We start from the raw sequence: 18,069 nt of genomic DNA on the forward strand, positions 1-18,069 counted from the left end.
GACTGGGCCAATGGTTAGTTCCAGTACGATATCACCTACTGTGTTAATGCCACCTCCATCAAAACCTCGGACACAGACATTGTTCTGGCGGATCCTGTCATCAGCAACCTTTAGCTTGTTGAGAGTGGCCAAAGGACAGATATTGGCACTTGACCCGTTATCAATTAATGCTCGAGTGACCACCGATTCTTCGCATTTTACCGTCAGATAGAGTGCTTTGTTGTGCTTAGTACTCTCTACCGGTAACTCATCATCAGAGAATGTCACTCGGTTTACTTCAAAGATCTTGTGCGCTACCTTCTCCAAATGGTTTACTGAGAGTTTGTCCGGGACATAGGCCTCGTTTAGAATCTTCATTAAGGCCTTACAGTGATCGCTTGAATGGATTAACAAGGATAGCAGCGAAATCTGGGCTGGGGTCTTTCTCAATTGCTCTATAATTGAGTAATCCTGCGCCTTCATCTTCTTCAAAAATTCCTCTGCCTCTTCCTCTGTTACAGGTTTCTTTATTGTTTCAGGATTGACTCTTCTCAACTCTGCGGGAGCAAAACACCTTCCCGATCGAGTTAACCCTTGTGCCTCGCATATGTCTTCCACAACCTCCTTCCCCTCATGCATCACCGTCACCTGACTGTAGATCCATGGCACATCCTTCTCACTTGTTATCGGCAACTGTATGACCGGCTTGATAACAACTGGTCCCACATGGACCCCTTTTACTACCAACCTGGGTTTGTTTGCTACTCCCTGCAACACTGCTCTGACTGACTCTGGCCTCTTTACGGTAATAGATGGCCCTTTCCCTGCTATCACAAAGGGCTTGTCATATACCTTTCCCGACTGTACCACTGCCTTTGACTCTTCATTAGTACTGGCGCGAATCATCATTACCGTTTGTGAGGGTGTTTTTGGTTTCCCTCCCTCGTACACTAATTTGTTCATGTGGGCTTCATGGTGCACCGGTAATGGATTTTCATTGATGTTGGGGGCCCCTGGTGCCTGAACCTCGATCCTATTTGTGTCAATAAGATCTTGTATAGCAGTCTTTAGCTTCCAACATTTCTTAGTATCGTGCCCGAGAGCACCCGAACAATATTCGCAGCTCACTGAATGGTCCAGATTTCTGGGAAGGGGATTTGGCAATTTGGTTTCAACAGGACTTAGTAGGCCTATCTGCTTCAACTTGTGAAACAGAGTAGTATAGGTTTCTCCCAACGGAGTGAATGTTCTTGGCTTCTGCATCCTTTCATTTCTGAAAGCCTGATTTCCGCGAAAGTTTGGCCCTGAAGGATTCCTGTAGGCCCTCGGTGGTGGATATGTGCTTTGTGGAGGTAGATATGTATGTTGGGGAGCAGGTACACGCCATTGCGGACGAGCTGGAGGCTGGGTGTAAGTTTGGGCGTGATGTATGGAAAAATGTTGTTCTTGTGGTTGGTAGTAGGGTTGTGGAGGGTTATATGGATTGGATGGGTAGTTTAGATGATGGGGTCTGGGTTGGTAATGAGGGGAAGGGCCTTTAGATCTGGACCAATTGCCTGCCTCTACTGTTACGACCTCCTCTCTCCTTTTCTTTCCGAGTGCACCTCCCGTGCCGCTCTGAATGACCTGAGTTGTTGCCTTAATCGCCGAGTAACTCAGGATCTATTTAGACTTAAGTCCCTCTTCTATCATGCTTCCCATTTTCACCACTTCATTGAAGGATTTGCCGACTGACGTCACCAAGTGACCGAAGTAAGTCGGCTCTAGAGTTTGTAGAAAGTAATCTACCATTTCTCCTTCTCTCATTGGAGGATCAACTCTGGCTGCCTGTTCTCTCCATCGGAACCCAAATTCCCTGAAGCTTTTCCCGGATTTCTTCTCAAGCTTTAGCAATGTGAGATGGTCTGGGACTATCTCAAGGTTGTATTGGAAGTGTCCTGCGAAAGCCTGTGCCAAATCATCCCAGGTGTACCACCTGCTCGGATCTTGTCTTGTATACCACTCCAGTGCCGACCTACTCAAACTCTGGCCAAAGTAAGCTATCAGTAGCTCATCTTTGCCCCCTGCTCCCCTCATTTTGCTACAAAAGCCCCGTAGATGTGCCATAGGATCGCCATGCCCTTCGTATAAATCGAACTTGGGCATTTTGAACCCTGCTGGTAATTGAACGTCAGGGAAAGGGCATAGATCCTTGTAGGCCACGCTGACCTGGTTGCCTAACCCGTGTATGTTCTTGAAGGACTTCTCCAGGCTTTTAAATTTCCGCATCACCTCGTCCTGCTCTGGGCTCTTAGCCGGCTTTTCAATCTCCGCCGGGACCTCAAAGTGGGGATTATAGGTATGTGGCTCGGGTGCTTTGAATGTGAGTTCAGGGGGTAATATTGTGTGTCGTGAGCCTGAAACAGCGGCTCACTGGATGATCTGTACAATGGGGCGGGGGGAGGTGCCACAAAGACGGGAACATTTGATGGAGGAGGGTTTTGAGTGGGTGGTGGAGCTTGGGGATCATAAGCCTCTCTTCCCTGATAATAGTGATGGCTTGGGAAACTTGTTGAAGGACCGGGAGAGGGATATTCTGACGTGTGTCCTGGTTGGAGAGTAGGAGTAACAGGTAGTTCCTGCCCTTTTTGGGATCTAGCCAAGACTATCTACATTTCATTCATTTCCAGCCTCATTTTTTCCATTTTTTCCATGGCTTCCTTCAGCATCTGATGTGCCGTCTTTTCCGACTCAACACTGTTGTCTGATCCAGTCATGCTTTCTGGTATAGGACCTTTCGATCTTGTTTGATAATGGTACGGTGCCAGTACGCTCTAACAACTAACTGATATTGATTGGAAAAACAACAAACTTGTTAGTGTTAGAGTCTTAACAGATATTGTAATTGCACGTTGGGAGATGCAATGCTCTTAGGCAGTTAATCATTTCTAACATGCTTTTGCTCTGACCGCATGCATCATCCCGGCTTATTTTGTTCTGACAGATATATATATATATATATATATATATATATATATATATATATATATATATATATATATATATATATTTTTTTTCATAATTACGGTCGAATCCTATAGAGATTGCCTACGTATCGTGACCCCGCACGAATCAGACCAAGCGTAGTTCGTGCCATAAAATAAAGACTCAATTATAACTTTTATTATTCAAATATGCTATTACAAGCCATCAAAAACAAACAAAAATACAGACTCCATACTTTTCTTTTTAAGAATGTTTGAAGAGAACATAAGGGTAGACAACAGACTCTGAAAAACAAACAAGTGCAAGATTGAACTAGGGATACATTAAAGCTTTGGATTTTGGTGCCCACGAGGCATCGTTCGGCCTTTCCACGGGCTTTGGTGCCAGGCTTCTTTGCAAGCTTTTTAGTTCCTCCATGATCCGGTGGACATAACCCATGGCTGAGGCAAAAAGGATATCACGGGGCATCTCTTCACGTGTTAGGCACTTCGTGGTGATATAGCGCCCTATCTCATTGATCCTACCCCTGATTCTATCCCTCTCTATGCACAGCTGTTCTATCCGTTGATTTTTTAGTCCCAATATTCGAGTATTGTCGATGAGCTGATCTTGGAACCTCTCCATTTGTTCTTCCATCCGGGCTATCGACTCATAGCAGCGTTCTCTATCTATTCTAGCATCCCGGGTTTGTTTAAGGATCCGATCATTGAGAATGGAGTTTATCTCTCTCAATGTCACAACACTCATGTCGTAGTCCCTTTTCACTTGCCATAGGTGCTCTCTTCGCGCTGCTGTAACTTTTGCCCACCTGATCCGCATTCTTGCTATACAAGCCTCAGATCTCTCCAAGTCTTCTCGGCTTTTGCTGACCTGACTCCTCAACTCTGCTATCAACCTCGTATCAGCCCGGCTTCTCAGTTGGTTGTTGGCATCCATTTTCATCCTCCGGATCTGAGCTTTGAGGTTCTCGCTTTCTCTGGTTAATCTGTTCTTTTTTCCCTTGTCGACAGCAACCTGCACTTTGTTCTTAAATTTTAGATCTTTAATCTGTTGTTTCAGCTTGCCTATTTCGGCAAGATATTCCCGCTCTTTGGCCAACCGGTCCCAATGTTCTTGTGAAGCCTTGGCAAACTCTTGAAGGTGAGGTCTTTTAGCCGGCCTTCCAGACTACATTTCCCCTTTGTACCAAGCCTGATATCCAGGTGAAACTTCCCCTCTTGCTTGATTCAACACACAAGTATTTGCCTCTAAGTATTGACATTGGCTCCAAATCTGGCGGACCCTCGCTTCAGGAAACTGACCATCGGAACTGATCTCAATTACCTGAGTGCTTAAATCCTCATCTTTGGGCACTATCTGACATCTCCCAAGTTGCCTCAAAACCCGATACGGCGCATAAGGTTGAATGCTCTTAAGTCCCATCAAGAGAATGAGGTCTAGTTGCTGGCATGTATATGACTTCGTCTATCGGTAACCATCTCAGTGTCCACTGTATTTGACTGGCGTTGAGGGTCCGGAAATATGAAGTCCATGCCGAGACTCCTTCAGATAGGCGGGCCTCATTAATTCTGGTGTAGAACTCCTCTATGCATGTCTTTTCAGAAGACCCATGGCTTAGGAACTAGGCTCGGTGACATAGGTGTTCGGTCATCTACATTTTCAACAACAAGTTACAACCTTCAAAAAAGTTTTCTCCGGCTTTGCAGGCCGTGAGAGCTCGGAACATATCAGATACAATCATCGGTGCCAGCGTGCTATCTTTTTGAGTGAGCAAAGTACTGACGACCCCAGCTATCTTTATGTCAATATTCCCATCTTTCCTCGGGAAAATTAAAAGCCCTAAGAAGGTTATCATGAAAGCAACCCGTCTATGTTCGTCCCACTTTCGACGGTTACTTTTGCTGCACAACTTGTTTTCTGGCTTGTCGAATCCTCCTATGTGGCCATATCTTTGGTATATGAAGCTCAGAGTGCAAAAACCTTTTGCCAAATCAGGGTTATGGATTGTTCTGACTATCTTTAAAGAGTCCAGAAACCGATGCACTACTACAGCTCTTGGAGCAACCAGGTATTTATGCCTCAACGGAACCTCAGTACTGCTGATGTACCCTGCTATTTCTTCTAAAGTTGGGGTGAGTTCAAAGTCCGAGAAATGGAAGACATTGTGCGTAGGGTCCCAGTAAGGGACAAGGGCTCTTATAATATCTCCTCGAGGCCTGATGTCCAACAAACTCGTGAGACCTTTCAAATGTTTCTTGATTCCGTCATGCCCTTCTTTGCCTAAATCACTCCACCAGAGCCGCAACTGGAGGAGAATTTTATTCATGATTGAAAAAGGTTCATTCTGAATCGTGCTCATTCTGCACATTTATTAATATGATTAAACAAAAGAAAATTTATTTGACTCAAAATGATTTGATTATTTTCTTAAAAAAAATAGATCTTCTGAACACGACCTTTCAGCACTTCAGGGACGAAGATTTTAAGGTTGTGCGAGTAAAAGAAATGACAGAAGTGGCCATTTATACAAAGTCAGCCTTCCGGTGTTCCTTTTGGGAGCATTCGGCTTTTGATAAAAAACGGCATCACCCGACTCTGTGACAGAAAATTAAAATTTTGACATATATTTTTATGATTTTTTACAAAATGGGAGGTTGGACCCGAAGAGGGTTGCCTACGTATCTCACGTCCTGTGAGAATCAAACCGGCGCAGACATAAACTAAACTTGTAAACAAGACTCCTTTCTTTTTCTTTTTTTTTTTCAAATAAATTAAACTAAAAAACAAAACATTTTTATTTTTCTTTTTCAAAATTTTGGCAGGGTTTTGATACTTTTTGGACATTTGGCTTTTTTTTTAAAAAAAGTAGTTATCTCCCTACACTGCTATTTTTCTCTTTTTCTTTTTTTTCATAATTTATCTTAAAAATTGATGATTTCAGAAGCCGGTCAACATGCAGATCTGAAGCAAATAAATATGCAAATCAAACAGGATGCAGCAGGATGGTCTTTTTCTATTTCAGGTTGCTAGTCCTAGACGGACTCAACCCCTGTGTTGACTCCCCTAAGTCAAATGCAACGTGATGCAAATAAGCGTTCCTACTAGGGATCCTGCATGAAGTCACGTTATTCTATGTTCAAAACCTGGGTCGGTGTTCTAGATAGTGTACCCGAGCGGACAACTTGAGCTAAGGAAGGAGCTCCTTTCCGGGAACCAAAAGGCCAGCCGGCTTAGAAACTTTCCGAGCCTCTTTTATTCAGGGTATGACACTAACAGAATAGGGAGTTTTAACCAGTAAGCACATCCCCGGAGGTAAGAAGAGAAGGCTTCGGCACAGTTTATATGTACAGTTCAAATAATATCCAAGCAGTAAAAAGCATCATTTTGCACATTTAGGCCAAAACATGTAATAAGATCAGATAATAAATAAAGCCAAATATAACAATTCATCTAAGCTCGAATTTCTAACCCTGAACCAGTGGTTCTGGGTAATAGTCCGCAGCAGAGTCGCCAGGGCTGTCACACCTCCTTTTTCCGCCCCGCGAGGGTACAAGGAGTTTTCCCAATTAAAGGACAATCGAAACGGAATTTATTTATTTATTTCAGAGTCGCCACTTGGGAGATTTAGGGTGTCCCAAGTCACCAATTTGAATCCCGAATCGAGGAAAAGAATGACTCTGTATTACAGTCCGCGAACCAAAAATCCTGATAAGGAATTCTGTTAACCCGGGAGAAGGTATTAGGCATTCCCGAGTTCCGTGGTTTTAGCACGGTCGCTCAACTGTCATATTTGGCTCATTTATCTGATTTTTTAAACAATTAAGAACTTACATGCACATTTAGCTTTTAAAACCGCTTTTATCATTATTCTTCTTATTATTTTACACAAAATTGCAACGTCGTGAAAACGCATCTCGAACCACGTCACAACCAGTGTACACGTGATTTGTTGACGCATTTTGACTTCGTCAAGATCGGGATTTGGGTTACATAAATGCACACCCGTATTTAAGAAAATAACCTTATTAAATATGCGCCAAAATACTACGCGTTATTATACTGTTAGGTAGGACTGTGAAATTTACTAAATCGCCCATCCCGGAATCTAAGTATTTTATTATTATTTTTAAAAGAAAAATAAATAAGATTGGAGGACTCTGCAAATTTTATATTGTTTTATATTTATTTGTTTTTAGCGAAATCCTCCCTTATTTTATGAATACCTTTTAATGACTACATTTTTTTTATTAAACTTGCCTATAAATACAAAAAAAATCAAATTTTTTTACATACTTAAAATAACATATTAAATACTGGTTTAAGATGAGTATTTAACGAAATGAAATATCACTATCAATGTAATTATAAAAAAAAATGGAATTGTCAAATAATATTTTAAAAGAAACTAATTATCCCATAACTAGATTAAATTCACATTGTTAGATGACTTGAGCTATTGAAATTAATTATTTACAACTACGGAGAATTAGAAACAATCTTGATTACTAATGCGTATTTCTAAAATTTAATTAATTTAACCTTAACTAACATTGTTTTAATTCAAATCATGTTATAATACTTGATTCGCGAAAATAAAAAAAATCTTGTTTTACCTAAATTTAGCTACATGATTTCGATTAACTTAAGGTTAGCGATACTAAAACTCTTATAAATAAGGAACTTAATCAATTTTTCCAAACTGATTTAATAAAGTCATTTTTTACGTTATTTTCTTCTCGCTCTAATTATTAGACAGTTTAATTAGTAATGAACAAGCTTAAATATATACTACCTAATAATCCGGTTAAGGCATTGTTTAATATATCACTACAACATATCTAATTATGCCAAATGACAGTGATTTACAGAATAACAATACATGAAACAATCTAAATACAATTAAAAAAAATTAAAACTAAATTAGAAATTTAACATTCCATTCTTCATTTCAGCTTACAAAATTCCAAAATTACAGTTGTGTACCTGATATTGCCAATATAAGAAGAAGAAAGTCGGCAACGTAACACAGCAACAACAACAATAACCAGCAATAACCAGTCAACGAAATCCCAGTGACAGATTTTGAAAATCAAAATAAAATCCAGGAACACTGACAACAAACAACGGACAGAAACCAAGGGAATTTTCAGATTTTGAAAGGCTAATTAATGTTTAACCCTTAATTTCTAAACCTGTATATCAGAATATTTATCAGGTGTGCACTACTCTCTCTTCTAATTTCCAACTCTTTTTTTATTTTGTATTTTTTTCTTTTTTTTTTCTTGAAAGTTTTAATGTTTTTCGGAATTTTTCTTTCTCTCTTAAATATTCAGCTCTTTTTTTCTCTCTCTATATCTGTCTTCTTCCTTTTTTAAAATCTGATCAAGCCTCCTATATATATCACATCCCAAACCCTTTTAATTAATTAATAAAACACCCATTTTCTCTTACCAAACCCATTATCTTCCCACTCATCCTCATTTTAATCCCACTAAATTAAACAAATATATCAACCCCACCCCATTACATCTTGTCCCTCATGCTTATCATAAACAATTACCATATTCCCCTCCACTACATTATGTCTTGTCCCCCATTATATTAAACAATTATATCACCTACACCCCATTACCTTTTTGTCCCCCATGCTTAACATAAAGAATTATTCAAAATGTTCAATTCCCAAACTACCCCTCCGAACTTATTGCAATTACCATTTTACCCCTGAACGTACTGCAAATTACCAAACTACCCCATCAGCTATAACCAATTCACCTAATCAATCTTAACCAAAATATAGCCAATATGATCAATTTCTAACAACGTTCAACAACAAATTCAAACTAAATGATGAACAACAAAGAAACAACTAAAATTATCTTGATTGAACAACATCTTTAACAACAAACAAACCTACTTTCAGATTCAACAACAACAACAACAAACGAATATATTCAGATTTCTAAATTCAATAATCATTTGAACTTAAAATCTAACAACTTTACAACCAACAATTCCTATATTAAAACTAAACAAAATCATGAAGCAAACTGAAGAAATAATCAAAAAATGATAATCAACAAACAAGAAGATCAAACTATACTAATTTCGGATTCAAGATCAATCAAACAAAGTATGAGCATAAATGAAAAGATTCAACAACAATAACAAACAAGTTTTATTCAACTTCGAATTAAACTTAAACAAAAACAAACAAACATATTCAAATAACTAATCTTCAAATAATCAATTAATCTTTTTAAATTAAATCCAACAAAATTATAACAAAGATACATGATCCAAAAATTAAAAACCAAAACATAACTTCACATTAAATCACTGAATTAAAAACGAACTTCAAAAAAAATGAATGAATACGAATTAAATCTATATTAACAACAAACAACGGATTCAAATGATTTAAGCTAACACTTTTCTGTATTAAAACTAAATCCTCTTAAAATTAATAAAACAAATTGAAAAATAATTTAATAATTAATTGAACTTCAACTTAACTCTAATAACAATATAATTAAACTAACAATTTTTAAAGCAAACTTATACTAATTCCAAATCTGAAAATATCAAACAAATTACGGACGAAAATAAACTTAGAACAACTAACCGTAAATGACCATCGACGAACTCGAACGACCTTTAAACGAAACCAACGAAACTTTGACATAAACGAACTTGAAGATGACGAAGCGACAAGCTGCGATGGCAGCCATGGCGAAAAAAAAAATGAAGATGAAGGAGCAGCAGCACAAAACAGTAGCAGCAATACGAAGGAGAAGATGCAATGGGCAGTAGCACGAAGCTGCCATGAACAGCAGTACGAAGGCAGCAGCGGCAGGCAGCAGCGCAACAGACGGGCAGCAGCGCAGCAGACGGGCAGCAGCCACGACACGGAGGAGCTGGGAGGCGAGGTGAGACAGCCATGGTAGTCCGCGCGACGAAGAAGACGCAGCTGGTCGTTGACGAGGAAGATGAAGCAGAAAACACAGCAGCAGCTGCGTGAGCAGCAGCAGCAGCAACGGCTGGACGCGAGGAGGAGGAAGGAGGAGTCGTTCATGTTGGTGAAGCCGCGGATGTGTGTGTGTTACGTCGCCGTGGTTGTGTGTGTGTGTGTGTTGTCGACGTGGTTGTGTGTGTGGTGTGGGGATGAAGGGAATGAGAGAGGGGCAGCCATGGGAGGGGCTTTGAGCTCTTTTGGAGAAGAAGGAGAAGAGAGAAAGAGCGGGGGGGGGGGAGGGGGCGGATGAGTTTAGTCTAGGGTTTTCTTTTTTTGTTTGTTTTTGCTTTGTAAAAATGAAAAATGAAAATGAAGAGGGGGAGTTGGGTTGTTGGTACTGGACTGGGTCGACCCGGTTTGGAATGGACCGGGTCATAGGGAAGGTTGGGCCATTTTTTGGGTCTGTGGCTTGAAATTGAAGAAGTGGCCCAATCCGATTTTTCTTTGTATTTTTGCCCTTTTTTCTTCCTTTATTTTTCTAAAACTAAATTATAAAAATACTTAAATTATTATTAAGAACTAGATTAAGTTATAAAAGCGTAAATTAACTTCCAATAACAATTAACACACAATTAGGTAATAATTAAGCATAAAATTGTACAATTGGACATTAAATGCTAAAAATGCAAAAGATGCCTATTTTTTGTAATTTTCAATTTTTGTAAAACAAACTTAATTACTAACAATTGTATAATTAAATCCTACATGCAAAATGTGACATATTTTTGTATTTTTTATTAATTTAACAAATAAACATGCACAGACAAATACAAATAATTATCCAAAAATGTCACAAAATTCTCAAAATTGCACACCAAGGAAAATCATTTTATTTTGAATTTTTTGGGAGTAATTCTCATATAGGGCAAAAATCACGTGCTTACACCTCCCATGACTGCTGCTTCTTCTGCTCTAGCTTCATCTTCTTCGACGAGCGTCGAACCATCGTCAAGTTTCAGCTAGCTTCACCGGTTTCTTCGTCGTCGTCACGTCCAAACGACCATCGTCGTCCAGTAGCATCCAGTAACGTCGCTTCTGCTATATCTACGGAATAGCATCGTCATTTGTTTGAAGCTTTGGTTGGGGTTGCGAAACAGTTCATACGCAGTCGTTTGTCGTTCTGAGTTCGTCGAGGTTAAAAGAGAAGGTGGGTTGTCGTTGAAGTCAAAATTCGTTAGGTTGTTGGCAGTCTTGGTTCAAGTTTTCCGTTTCCGTTCGAGTTCGTTGTTGTTCCGATCCGGTTAGTTGGTTTAACCAATTCGTGTTTATCGTTTTTTTATTTTTCTTCAGTTTGTTTTATTTATTTATTTTGCTTATGTTTTAGGTAGAAATTGTTAATTTAGTTGTAATGTTGTTGGATTTAATTTGAAGATCAATTGATTATTTGAGTTTAGTGATTTGAATCTATTTATTTGTTTTGTTTAAGTTTAATTTGAATTTGAGCTCAATGATTTGAATATACTTGTTTGTTATTGTTGTTGAATCTGAAAATAGGTTTGTTGTTAAAAATATTGTTCAGTCAAAATAATTCCGGTTGTTTCTTTGTTGTTCATCGTTTAGTTTGAATTTGTTGATTGAACTGGATCAAGAATTTGTTATAGCTGTTATATTTTTGGTAATTGATTATGTGAATTGGTTATAGCTGGTAATTTAATTTTAGTTCTTAGATAATTTTTGAAGTTTGAACAGATTTTTGAATCAGGGCAGTAACAGTAGTTTTAGGGGTAAAACGGAAATTAACCAATTGCAGATTATTTAATTATGATGGGGGACAAGACATAATAATAAAAGCAAAAAGGAAAAGGTTGATAATAATGTCTTCTTTTCAAAAAGAGGGAATATGGGGGGGCCATGTTGACTACTTTTACTAAAGTAAAAGTGTAGGTAATAATAAAAAGTTAAAGGGTGCACATAGTAAAGAATAGTGGGTTAATAAAGGGGAAAGAGGTAAAAGAGGGTCTTGCTTTGTATAAAAAGGGGGATGAGGGGATTGAATGAGGGAGGAGATTTTAGAAGAATTTTTAGAAGGGAGGAGATTTTAGAAGAATTTTTAGAAAAGAGGAGATTTTGGAAGAATTTTGAGAGATAGAAATTGGAGAAATTTCAAAACTAAAGGAGAGAACAAAAACTGAAAAAACAATCTTCTACTTTTCTTCATTGTTTGAAATCAGCATTAATTGTTGTTGTTTCATCGAAGCTTGAAGCTTCTTTTTTGGGATTACTACTCCACCGGTTTACAAACTCTGTTCCTGGGTTGTTACTGTTGTTGGGTTGTTGTTGTTGTGCTGTATTGTTACTACTGCTGCCGATTCTCATCTTCATCTTCTTTTGTTTCCAATACCAGGTACACGACTGTAATACTAACTATTACAAGATAATAATGTGGAAGCATGAATACATATGAAGAATGAAATTTTGAAGTTTTGATTTCGCTTTTTCTTTCTTCCTTTTATTGATTGTATTTTGGCTATTTCATGTATTACTGAATAATAATTGGAATAAGAGAAAATAACATAAGTTAGTCTTTAATGAATCGGCTCGACAAAACGGGTTAACTTGCTAGTTATGAAGGTTATAAGATTATCAACAGTAGGTTAATCGTAAACAAGTAGCTAAATTTAGCTAAGGCGTGAATTTGAACTAAATTTCGTGAATTAGGCATTAAGGCATGATTTGAGTTCAAACAAGATTAGAAGAATGTTTAAGTTTAATAAACTTTCTAATGAGCTTTAGTAATTATGGTTAAATCTAGTTTTAAATGGTTATGAATAATTAATCTCAATAGTTTTTTATAACAATGCGAGTTTTAATCTAGCTATATTTGATTCTTTTGAATATTAGTTGTCGAATTTTATTTTTATTTATAATTTTGATTTTTTTTTTGTAAAATTCCTTTTCATCAATATTTGTATTAATCTAGCAATTAGTATGCCATGCTTTCTTAAATAAAAAAAGGCTCGTAATTAATTAGGATTTTCTTTCTTTATTTTAGAGACTAATTTTAATAGAAAAAATGTAGTCGCTTTAGGATTTGTCCATTTAAAATAAATGAGATGAGCCTCGCCTAGTAAAATGTATAGATTGCGGGGCCCTCACAAATGTATGCATTAATTACTTAGAACATCAGAGTTGGCCATCTAGAGAAATCTTACGGCCTTTCCCAAAACAACAATACGCTAATCGTTCTAGGCGCGTCTTTAACAAATCATTTTCTTAAATATGGGTGTGCATTTATGTAACCCAAATCCAAATCTCAACGGAGTCGAAATGTGTCGATAACCATGGGTGCATTGATTGCGACGTGGTCTGAAATACGTATTCACAATGTTGTAATTCTCCATAAAATAATAACAATAATAATAATAATGAAAGCGGTAAAGAGTTAAAATCTGCACATAAGCTCATAATTGTATAAAAAATCAGATAAACAAGCCGAATATGACAGTTGAGCGACCGTGCTAGAACCACGGAACTCGGAAATGCCTAATACCTTCTCCCGGATTAACAGAATTCCTTATCCGAATTTCTGGTTCGCGGACTGTAATACAGAGTCATTCTTTTCCTCGATCCTGGATTAAATTGGTGACTTGGGACACCCTAAATCTCCCAAGTGGCGACTCTGAAATAAATAAACAAATCCCGTTTCGATTGTCCTTTAATTGAAAAAACTCCTTGTACCCTTGCGGGGGTGGAAAAAGGAGGTGTGACAGCCGTTAACCGATCTAGGCCGGTACGGGCCGGGTTAACCGGTTCTACAGTGATTCCGTTGAGCGGGTTTGACCGGTCCGGTTAACCGGTTGAATAAATGTGAACGGCCCAATCCCCCTTACCCCATTAACCCAGCCCACCCGCCCCCTATGTATCGGGCCGGCCCGGGTCCGGTTTCAACCGATCTGGGTCGGTCCGGAATCGAGTTGACCCGCCCCGTTTAACACCCTTAGTACAGAGCTAATGTTTTTTCTACTTATATTTTGTTATATTTTAGGCCAAACCGATATACAACCCATTCAACTTGGCTTTAAGCAATCATTTTATCTTACAACTAGGTGCCAATTTGAAGTGACGCTCACAGACCAAAGTAGTTCCACAACAACAACTATTGCCGACGAGAATGCAGAAAAAATATTGCTTCTCACTTCGGAAGAGATTTATGATATCTGCAATGTCAAGGTACATTGTTAACTTCGAAAAACGTAAACAACTATCTTCTATAGGTTGAGCCCCCTCTCACACATAAATAACCAATTTTATCTTTCCAGAAAGGATTGTTGCCTCTTGTAAACGCGCAAAAGCTACTGACTGGCAAGATTTTCAAGATTCAAATAAAAAAGTTGTTTACAATAAACAATGAGGCAGTGCCAGGAAAGTTAGTTATTTTGTCTTTCATGGACAAAAGTAATTCGGCTATCTCACAAATGCCAGCCACCATCAAGGATGTTGCGGAAGGAAGTAAACGAAAAATTGAACGATGTTGCGGACAAAAGTAATTCGGTTGTCTCACACCGGTACAAGTTTCGAGTAACTAACTCTGTCCGCTAAAGCTTGGACAAATAAGAAAGAAATTACGTCTATTTTTGCCTCTACTGGAATTTGAACCCGAGACTTCATGATTCTCAATCTACTTCATTTGATCACTATAAGAATCTTTTATTAGCGAATTGATTAAACTTGTTTTGAACGAATATATATTTTTCTTCTACCCTCAATCCTTTGTCAAGGGACTTTCAACTCACACGACCAAGATATTTCTTTCTTGGATAAGGACGGTACTCAATCCAATTTGTGTGCATCTTAACTAATTTATATATATTCATGACATTTCAATTATAAGTATCACATAATTTTGATTATTAAAATTTAAGCAGATGAGAAGAATTCGCTGCGATTTAACCTTCAATTCTTTAAGTTTTCACTCCAATCCGTCGAGCGTACAACCAAGATTTCTATTCCGAAATTTTAAAGGAAAAGGACACCATATAGCCGCTCTCAAAATAATAGCAAAAAATTATATTTTGTATATATATATGTTACATACAAAAAAATATACAAATTTTATATACTTTATCAGCTACCGACTATGACTGTAAATAGTTTCTAGCGCGAGCTAAAAGTAAAAAAACCCAAAATTGCAACCTACAAAGTCTACATATGTTGATGGTTCGTATATTAAGTAGGGGTGGGCATAAAATCCGAAAAACCGAATTCCGAACCGAACCAAATTAATTTGGTATTTCGGTTTCGGGTTTTTCGGTATTTCGGTCTAATTCGGTAATGGATTTTCGGTATATCGGTTCGGTTTTCGGTTTTATAATTTTACAATTTCTGTAAACCGAAATACCGAAAATTTGGTAATATATTTGACTATATCTATAATTCTATATCTAAGCGACTAAGCCCAATTACCTATTTTATAGGCCCATGCCCCATCCCATACGTACCAGCGTCTCACTCCCACCCAGGCCCAGCTCCCCAACTCCCAACCCAAGCCCAATCTCAATCAATTACCCAAGTCAGACTCAGTTAATACCCAAGACCCAAGTCGAGAATCAAATTAGGCATTCTCATCAAAGTAGGGCATTAGCCATTAGGGCTTGCTTACTGCTTCAGTGCTTAGGAGATATCATCGAGAAGAAGAAGACGAGAATCGACTGCGAGTCTAGACGAGAATCGACTGCTTAGGATATCAGTCTACGTCTCTACGAGTTACGACTTACGAGTTACGACCAGTCGACATTCTAGCTCGAGTCTCATCTCATCTTCACCGGTTAACTTCACTACTTTTGTAAGTTTTGTAAGTCTCATCTCATTCTCATGATCTCATCCCAGTACTCGACTACTCTCTGAGATTTTTTTTGAGTTTTTATATTTTTAAGTTTTGAACTTTTTGAGTTCAGAGTTCAGACGCATAAATTTTTTAATTTCTGATTTTCTGCATCAAACTAATTTAGGGTTATAGGCGGCGATTTCCAGCTCGATTCGATTCCTCACTCCTCACAAATTCCGGGCAAACGAAGTGTCGAAGACGCTGCTGTCCTGTTCCAGTGTTCCGAGCTCGATTCAATTTCAATTTCAAAGGTATGTTTCGCTTTCTTTTGCTTTTTGAAGGAATTTTATAAATATCTATACATATTATTATCTAAGTTTTATATTGAATTTGATACTATGTTGAAAAATATTGTAGGAGCCTACTATTTATATTAAAACTAGAGAATTTGCCGCGCTTCGCGTGGTTACAAATAACAGAAATGTATATTTAGAATTAATTTTTTTATAAATTTTGTTGAGATAAAGACAATTTTACAAGTATATATGCATAAAAATCAATTATATATGGTGCATTACAAATTTCTATTTTAGTTCTCAATCCTCCACAGAATTTCAAAAGTTTTGTTTCTTTCTATTTTAATATTCCTTGAACTCGTCTTATAAATAGAATGTTTCTACCGTGCTTCTTGTATAGGAGAAAAAGGTAATTCCATAACTTACTGAAATATGGACAAACAAAGCATTTCAAATTGGTCTTCTTGCTTACAGTAAGTTCTCTTTTCCATGATACCAATTTAGTTGTGTTACCCTTCAAGCATCAAGAATTTAAAGTTAAAAACTTTTAACCAACACTCAGCTTTTGCATTCACATAAGAAGAAGAAAGGAGCATCAAGAATCTAAAGTCAATTTTTTTTAATTATTTCAGAGACGGTGAAACATCCCCAATAACCAACAAAACTAAGATTTGTAAAGTCTCATAAAAGGAGACAAATCTAAAGTTCAAAACTTCAAACTATTTCAGTAATGGAACAATAGAAGAGTAACAGTCATTGCGTCTCTTAGTAACGGAACAGAACCATTTCTTGAAAAGGCTTTCTTCCCTCAAGATTATATTGTGCCGCTGCTGAATTTAATGTCCAACTTAGAAAGTTCATCTTCAGCCTCTAACCAAAAGTGGAGGACAACTATTATGTTTTTTGCATCTTTGTCACTTATTACTATCGTGCTTTCTGATAAGAATTGTAGTCAAAATATGGAAGCCATACTCTGAAAAACTGATTTGACACAAGTGAATGGTGGATACTGTAAAGAAACTCGATCGAACTCAAGAGCCATTGTTAATCCACATAGACCCACTGGTACACAGTTTAAAGAAGAACAAAATAGAGTGAGAGTCTGAGTTGTAAAAATATTCGCACACACGTATTGCTCAAGTGACAGACAATGAAAGTGTGGCCCTGATTTCTCTACAATTCAACAAATTTGAGTTTCGAACTCCGAATAAGTTGGACTGAAATAAAAAGAAAGAGACATACTTCACGTGGGCATATAGCATCACTAGAGAAAACTTTCAATAGCAGGAGTTTAACCATGTCCTGGAGTACATACCTAAGATTGAGAGGATGTGAAAACAAACCGATCGAGCTTGGGAAAGATTCAAGAAGGGAAGATGTTTTCTCACTTTTTTAAGGCAAATGGTTCTGAAACCCGTAATATAAAAAGACATTTTCCCAAGTATTCAGAGAAAAAAAAAACTTAGTTCAGTTCTCACCAAAGCCGAGATGGCTCTGCTAGCAATTCTCCCACCTATATTCAGACATATCCACTCTTTCTTAGTAGATTAATTTAACCACAACAGACATAGGGTATAACAAATGAATGTGTTCAGATAAACTCACAAATTCATTAGACAACAAATATCATATGTATAAACAATGATAAAATAAATACTAATAAAATTTCTAAGAAATTAATGAAATTCAATGTGGGTATCAGAATTGCTAACCTGTAGAGGAGAGAGTGAAAAATCAAATACGGTTTCTTCTGTTGCTTTTATAGATTGTTAATAAGAAGCAGCGTTTCAATATGGTGACTTTTTGATTTTCAGATACGGATTTTGTGCTTGAAACGGTATGAAGAGAATTTTGAAACCGGCGCTTTATCTGTTTCCTCCTTATTAGGGGCTGTAATTGAGCCTAATTTTTTAATAATTGATTTGTTGAGTTAAAGTGAGTAGGAAAATTTTGAAAATATAAGAAATTAGATAAATACATTTGCTGGGATATGAGAGTGCCACATCAGCTTTCAATTCCCCTGCTTTATA

The 18,069-nt window shown here is 37.5% G+C and overlaps 1 long non-coding RNA gene across 1 annotated transcript; it reads right to left on the reverse strand.

Moving 5' to 3' along the window:
* Positions 1-16,636: 16,636 nt before the first annotated feature.
* On the reverse strand, positions 16,637-18,046 carry LOC107800153 (uncharacterized). The gene is made up of 2 exons (XR_001651307.2): positions 17,752-18,046; positions 16,637-17,101 (listed from the first exon to the last, which is right to left on the reverse strand). It is a non-coding gene; the product is annotated as an uncharacterized LOC107800153 (long non-coding RNA).
* Between the last annotated feature and the right edge of the window lie 23 nt (positions 18,047-18,069).

This window comes from Nicotiana tabacum, chromosome 18 (assembly GCF_000715075.1).
Source record: "Nicotiana tabacum cultivar K326 chromosome 18, ASM71507v2, whole genome shotgun sequence".
In the NCBI taxonomy this organism is placed as follows: domain Eukaryota; kingdom Viridiplantae; phylum Streptophyta; class Magnoliopsida; order Solanales; family Solanaceae; genus Nicotiana; species Nicotiana tabacum.